Source organism: Procambarus clarkii, chromosome 51, assembly GCF_040958095.1.
Source record: "Procambarus clarkii isolate CNS0578487 chromosome 51, FALCON_Pclarkii_2.0, whole genome shotgun sequence".
Lineage (NCBI taxonomy): Eukaryota > Metazoa > Arthropoda > Malacostraca > Decapoda > Cambaridae > Procambarus > Procambarus clarkii.
Window position 1 is genome coordinate 7,633,459 of NC_091200.1, and position 7,500 is coordinate 7,640,958.

General features: G+C 40.6%; 1 protein-coding gene across 1 annotated transcript in view; it reads left to right on the forward strand.

The window, feature by feature from the left end:
* LOC123774626 (uncharacterized) overlaps window positions 1-7,500 on the forward strand; it is a 145,805-nt gene that overhangs the window by 135,233 nt on the left and 3,072 nt on the right. Inside the window, exons 6-7 of the mRNA XM_069303912.1 lie at window positions 2,511-2,601; window positions 5,776-7,500. The exon at window positions 5,776-7,500 is cut by the window's right edge and continues 3,072 nt beyond it. The gene's annotated coding sequence lies outside the window, so the exon portion shown is untranslated. The remainder of the gene's footprint in view (window positions 1-2,510; window positions 2,602-5,775) is intronic.

Genomic DNA, 7,500 nt, shown 5'->3' on the forward strand with positions numbered 1-7,500 from the left:
CTGACATTATAGTTATAAGGTGTGAAGGATAGATGAAATTGTTTACGTAATAATTTAAGTCGAGGTCTGATAGACCTTTTGTACCCTCTGTAATGCTTTTTGCGCTACCGCTCACAGGATGGGTATGGGGTGCACAATAAACTAGCCGCCTCCAGCGGCAACAATCAAGGAACGGACCAGGACGAGGGGACACAAGGAACAGACCAGGACGAGAGGGGACACAAGGAACGGACCAGCATGAGGGAACACAAGGAAAGGACCAGGACGAGGGGACACAAGGAACGGACCAGGACGAAGGTATTCCCACGGACATTGAACACAGGACTGAAGTGGGTCGAGATTCCAGACAAAACTTCTGAGTGAGCGGCCGCACGAAGGGAACATATTTGAGAGGACGTAGTGGAGGCCATCAGATCTAACTCATTAACCTTACTTATATCATTTTGTTACCGTATATTTCAATATGTATGTGGCACGGTCCGCCGCGTAATTGTACATTGTGACACGCTGGAAGTACGGTGTGGTACACAATATAGGGTACACAGGCACGGTACATGGGATCCAGTAGAAGCAGAACAGTGCGGTACACGGGGGTGAGGAGAGAGACGAGAGCCGCAGAGTTCATCCCGCAACAGGTACAGCAGACGCTGGGCTCTGGTCCTCTGGGGACGGGGGACTTCATTATCTCTCCTCCTACCGTAGCAAGAGTCGCGTCCTCGCAACTCTACGGAACTACATCGGCTACTTGACCCTCTTTACCCTCGGGGAAGGCATGTCTTAAATCGCCATCAGTTTGTTAAAATTTGTGTAAGTGAGGTGGAGATTTGGGGGTGGCGGCCGCTGGTACCCTGATCCCAACCAGTTGCTGGTGTCACTTTGGAATGTAAGGTGTGCTGGTCTCGGGGAGGGGGGAACTAACACACACACACACACACACACACACACACACACACACACACACACACACACACACACACACACACACACACACACACACACACACACTCTCTCTCTCTCACGCACTCTCACACTCACTCTCACGCACTCTCACTCTCACGCACTCTCACGCACTCTCACTCTCTCTCTCTCTCTCTCTCTCTCTCTCTCTCTCTCTCTCTCTCTCTCTCTCTCTCTCTCTCTCTCTCTCTCTCTCTCTCTCTCTCTCTCTCTGTAACCCGTTTATCAATGTACAGTATATACACAGAGTCCACTTTAGTCCTACACTATGCTCAAGTGTAGCGTAAACATGGAGGTAGGTCAGTAAGCAGCTGCGATGGTAACCTTAATAACCCCCCTTCCGGTTGGTAAGCCGTAGTAAGCCCAATACCAAATCAGACCTATTGGCCTGCGGTTTTCTGTTATCTAATTTTCAGTATAGGACACTGACACAGGGTGTGTGTGTATCAGCCTGACTGATCATTTCAGAAGTCATCCTCCCAAATATGCGCGGCTGCTAAGAGCAATTGCAAAGCTGATCTTATTAAGCACTATTTTGTTATGTACTCACCAGATACTTTCTTGCTAGGTTTCTCCAGAGTGACATGACAATTTTTCTCGTTACAGATAACAGCAAATACATAATATTTCAAGAAAATGTAACCACTTGGCAATCCTGGCAAATTGATAATTCACACATCGTTATCATACCAAAATTTTACATAATGTATTCTATGTATAAAGGTTTATACTCGAGGAAAGTAAGTTCAATTACCTGGTTGATCTGGCTTAGGTTATAACTTTTCGGAAATAAGATTTTGTATACACTTTCACTCCGTATTGTTAGATCCTCATAATTACCTTAGTATAATGTGATCCTCATAATTACCTTAGTATAATGTGATCCTCATAATTACCTTAGTATAATGTGATCCTCATAATTACCTTAGTATAATGTGATCCTCATAATTACCTTAGTATAATGTGATCCTCATAATTACCTTAGTATAATGTGATCCTCATAATTACCTTAGTATAATGTGATCCTCATAATTACCTTAGTATAGTGTGATCATAATTACCTTACCTTAGTAGTGTGATCCACATAATTACTTTACCTTAGTAGTGTGATCCTCATAATTACTTTACCTTAGTAGTGTGATCCTCATAATTACTTTACCTTAGTAGTGTGATCCTCATAATTACTTTACCTTAAGGTATTATCGTTTGAATGTTTAAGTAGAAATTACTTAATATTAACCTATGGTTCCTTCTAATAACTAATTAATATTAATGTTTGATCGGTGTGATATATATATATTTGTTGCTGTTGTCAGTCAGCTGTAGAAGTTACCTTCCCGCCGGGACTCGAACCCGTGTGTAGAGGCAGCGCCATCTTTGACACCTCTCCTTTGTCAGCCTTTTGTACTTAATCAGGAATATGTTCATTTATGCAGTATTAACATTGTTCAGGATGTTTTGAGGAATTAATATTCTTCGCAAGTTTGTGCGTACGAGAATTAGCAGAACAGGTATGTTGTTGGCTTTTATTAAAGAGATATCTTTGTTGGCAGGTGTCTAGTGTTGACCAGCAACGGTCCCAGCGGCTGCTGGCGGGCTCCTAGTTCAACTGTAATCTCTGACGTCACTAATTACCACCAACAGGTATTTAAAATAAAACTGCAAATTAACGAAATCTAATATGCTCCGCAAAACTGTGCATTTTTAGTAGTTTTACAGCTTAATGCCGAAATACACACACACACACACACACACACACACACACACACACACACACACACACACACACACACACACACACACACACACTCACACACACACACACACACTGCATAAATTAGTTGATTGACAGTTGAGAGGCGGGACCAAAGATCCAAAGCTCAACCCCCGCAAGCACAACTAGGTTAGTACAACTAGGTAAGTAGACATAAATATAGCCTCTAGGAAACAAATTTCCCATTATTTTCTTTTAATGTCCACTTTTTGTAACCAATCAGATATATTGGTTACAAATACATAATTAGTATATTTTGGTGGCAGTCTTTCTTCTAAACATATGTTGTTAAATATGACCGAAAAGGTAAGATTATTAATTCTAACACGAATTTTCTCAATATATTTTGTTTCTTTTTACTGTCGATGGTAATTGAAAAATCAATTCTCCAAAATTCATTTTTATTTCTAGTCTGACGCGAAGCCGCACATCGCAAACATGACAAAACGCGTTCAGGTGTCGTGTCAAACTAGAAATAAAAATTAATTTTGGAGAATGATTTTTCAATTACCATCGACAGTGAAAAGAAACATAAGAAATATTGAGAAAATTCGTGTTAGAATTATTAATCTTACCTTTTCAGTCATATTCAACAACATATGCTTACAAGAAAGACTGCTACCAAAATATACTAATTATATATATATATATATATATATATATATATATATATATATATATATATATATATATATATATATATATATATATATGTCGTACCTAGTAGCCAGAACGCACTTCTCAGCCTACTATTCAAGGCCCGATTTGCCTAATAAGCCAAGTTTTCCTGAATTAATATATTTTCTCTAATTTTTTTCTTATGAAATGATAAAGCTACCCATTTCATTATGTACAAGGTCAATTTTTTTTATTGGCGTTAAAATTAACGTTGATATATGACCGAACCTAACCAACCCTACCTAACCTAACCTAACCTATCTTTATAGGGTAGGTTAGGTTAGGTAGCCGAAAAAGGTAGGTTAGGTTAGGTTAGGTAGGTTAGGTAGTCGAAAAACAATTATTTCCTGAAAACTTGGCTTATCAGGCAAATCGGGCCTTGCATAGTAGGCTGAGAAGTGCGTTCTGGCTACTAGGTACGACATATATATATACATATATATACATATATATATAATATATATTATATATATATATATATATATATATATATATATATATATATATATATATATATGCAATTGACGATCACAAAACACTGATCATTTTATGCGGAAAATCCACAGAGAAATATGAAATGAGGTGAACGTTTCGGCTTTGTTAAAGCCTTTGTCAACACCAGACTGACAAGTCTGGTGTTGACAAAGGCTTTAACAAAGCCGAAACGTTCACCTCATTTCATATTTCTCTGTGGATTTTCCGCATATATATATATATATATATATATATATATATATATATATATATATATATATATATATATATATATATATATATATATATATATATATATATATATATATATGCGAACAAGCCTGAATGGTCCCAAGGCATACATGCAACTGGAAACTCACACCCCAGAAGTGACTCGAACCCATACTGCCAGGAGCACTATGCAACTGGTGTACAGGGCACCTTATCCACTCAACCATCACGACCGGACAAAAGCTGATGGTAGGCGAGGCTATTTCCCCATCAGCCCGCTGGCACTCTGATGGTAATCTTGGGCATTGTATTTTATCTAATCACCTCATTCTTTGGGGCACACGTGAGGAACACAGATGCAAACAAGCCTGAATGGTCCCCGGGTATACATGCAACTGAAAACTCACACCCCAGAAGTGACTTGAACCCATGCTGCCAGGAGCATTTGTTGTTCCTTACGTTCGCATTTGTGTTCCTCACGTGTGCCCTAAAGAATGAGGTGATTTGATAAAATACAATACCCAAGATTACCATCAGAGTTCCGGAGGGCTGATGGGGAAATAGCCTCGGCTACCATCAGCTTTTGTCCGGTCGTGATGGTTGAGTGGATAAGGTGCCCTGTACACCAGTTGCATAGTGCTCCTGGCAGTATGGGTTTGAGTCACTTCTAGGGTGTGAGTTTTCGGTTGCATGTATGCCTGGGGACCATTCACGCTTGTTTGCATACTTGCCTAAAACCGCAAGTTTGAAGTATAGAAACTTTAGTTTCTGTACTTCAGCTCTGAGTATAGTGTAGTGGATACAAGTGCGTACCTGCCATCTTGATGGCCAGGGTTCAAGTCCCCTGGTGGGTGTGTGCCTAAAGTTTATATACAGTATATATATGTATATATATATATATATATATATATATATATATATATATATATATATATATATATATATATATATATATATATATATATATATATAATGTTTTAACTTTACGCTGCATATAAAACTTCATTGTACCACAAGTTAATTTGAAGTTAAGAAGAACTGAAAAATTCCCTCTTAAGTTTTAAATTTTATTAGAAGGGATTTCTCTGCATGAAGAAATATTGTTAATGCCAGAGAACCTCATTTAAAATCTTGAGGGATTTTTATTTTATGTTTTTTCCCATGTCGAGAGAAGGGAAAGACATTCGATAGTTTATAATGTTGAAAATATGACCAAACGACACACCAGAAGATGAAGAGTTTTGGTCCGTCGTGGACCATTATCAAGTCGATTGTTTTGTAATAGTACAGGACAGACCGATACGTCGTAAAGACCTTTTGTACCCTCTGTAATGCTTTTGCGCTACCGCTCACAGGATGAGTATGGGGTGCACAATAAACTATCCGCCTTCGGCGGCAACAATCAAAATCGTCGTCTCTTGATCTTCTGGTGTGTAGTTTGGTCATCATATCTCCAGCCACGTTATTGTGACTCGTCTGAATATGCTGAAAAATTCCTAATTTATATATTTTCCTAGTGCCCCCCCCCCCCATCCTGGCTATCAGCCCCACCCTATTCCCTCCCTTTCAAGCTGGGTGGGTAACTATCTTCCCACTCCTCTCTTCTAGCTGTCAAAAAACTTCCCCTTTGTAACTCAAGACCAAAATCTTTGTACCGTAAGGAGTTGCCTTTAGCTACGCCATCAATCATCAGAGGGTCTACGAACGACTGCAGAAATGCCCGAGCTGTTTTGATTGTTGCTCAGAAGGCCGGCCAACGACGGGCCTTCTCTGAACAATCAAAGGGGTACAGGCTAACGTGCAGCACAGCCCGTAACAGCAGTACACAGCCCGTTATTGCACTCTACAGCAACACAGTAAGTCACAGGTCTACTGCAGCACACACAGTACGTCACGTCACAGCAGTCTACAGCAACACTACCCATCACAGCAGTCTACAGCAACACAGCCCATCACAGCAGTCTACAGCAGCACAGCCCATCACAGCAGTCTACAGCAGCACAGCCCATCACAGCAGTCTACAGCAACATAGCCCATCACAGCAATCTACAGCAACACTCAGCCCTCCACAAGTCTACAGCAACACCCAGCCCTCCACAAGTCCACAGCAGCACACAGTACGTTTCAGCGGTATAATAGCAGCACACAGTTTGACACAGCAGTCTACAGTAAGAAATGGTTTATTACAGCAGTCTACAGCAAATCACTGTAGCTAGTAGTAGGCTTCTTACTACTGGCTACAGTGCTTGACATGGTATTATACTGAAGTCTACAGCCCTGTGCACAATGCTTCACTACAAGTTATAGTTCAGTGAAAGATTTTGTCTTGCTCTGATCATACTTCATAGGATCAATTCTATAGTATGACTGGCGAGTTCCTTGTCCGAAATTCTGAAATGTACATCACACCACGATGTACATTTATGGCATTTATAGACCAGTTGCAGTACATGATTGTCACCACTGATTACGTTATAACATAAGAATATCTAAGATGTGACTCAAACACATCACGATACTATATAAACTCTCATGAATATATGTTTTGTTAAGTTCATTAGGTTAATATTCTCCTGTTATTATAATGCATCTGATGTTACTATTATTAATGTTGTTTCATACTGTCATTACTCATTATTATTACTGCTACTATTGCTGTTAATGCCTGAGCAAGCAGGGAGATCCCAGTTGGATATTTGACATTATTAAAAAATTACTGTCAAGAAGGAATGGCTTGTTGACAAGCACCTCTTCCCTTTCCAGTCCGTTGTCGTTGACAGGGGGCTTGGTGGGCGGCTGCCGGGGTGTCCTCTGGGACAGTCCTCTTGTCTTTTTGATGCCTTATACTCCTGCTGTAGTCTTCACTAATTATGCTGGATGCCATTTCCTATTCCTTAGGTTTCATTTCCCCCCCCCTCTTCTCCTTTCTAATTGTCATTTCCTGCCAAACTTTTGCCATTCTTGATTATTCTTTCGGACATCTTCTGACACCAGGGTGTTTGGGAAGGCACACTCTCTCACCCGTAGTACTGTGGTATCCGTTTCGAGCTAAGGGACGCTTTTATTGTCAATCGTCACCTTTGTTGCTCTCGACAGACTGACGGTTCTTAAGGTGGCGATTGTGGGGCGTATACTCACGATGCCCCCCTGGAGGGGGGGGGGGTCATGTTGGGTGTCCTAACCTCTAATTGTGGCTCCATGGTGAATATGGGAGGCCTAATCATGAAAGAAATTATTACCTGCTCGTTTCTATGCCAATGAATGATCCTCTTATAACTTCCCAGACTTGTAGGGTGGGCGACCAAGCCCCTGAGTCGGACTGCGTTGCAAGACCAGGCTCAATAGCACCCGCTACATTGGTCCCAGATCAAGCTTCTCCTTTGACC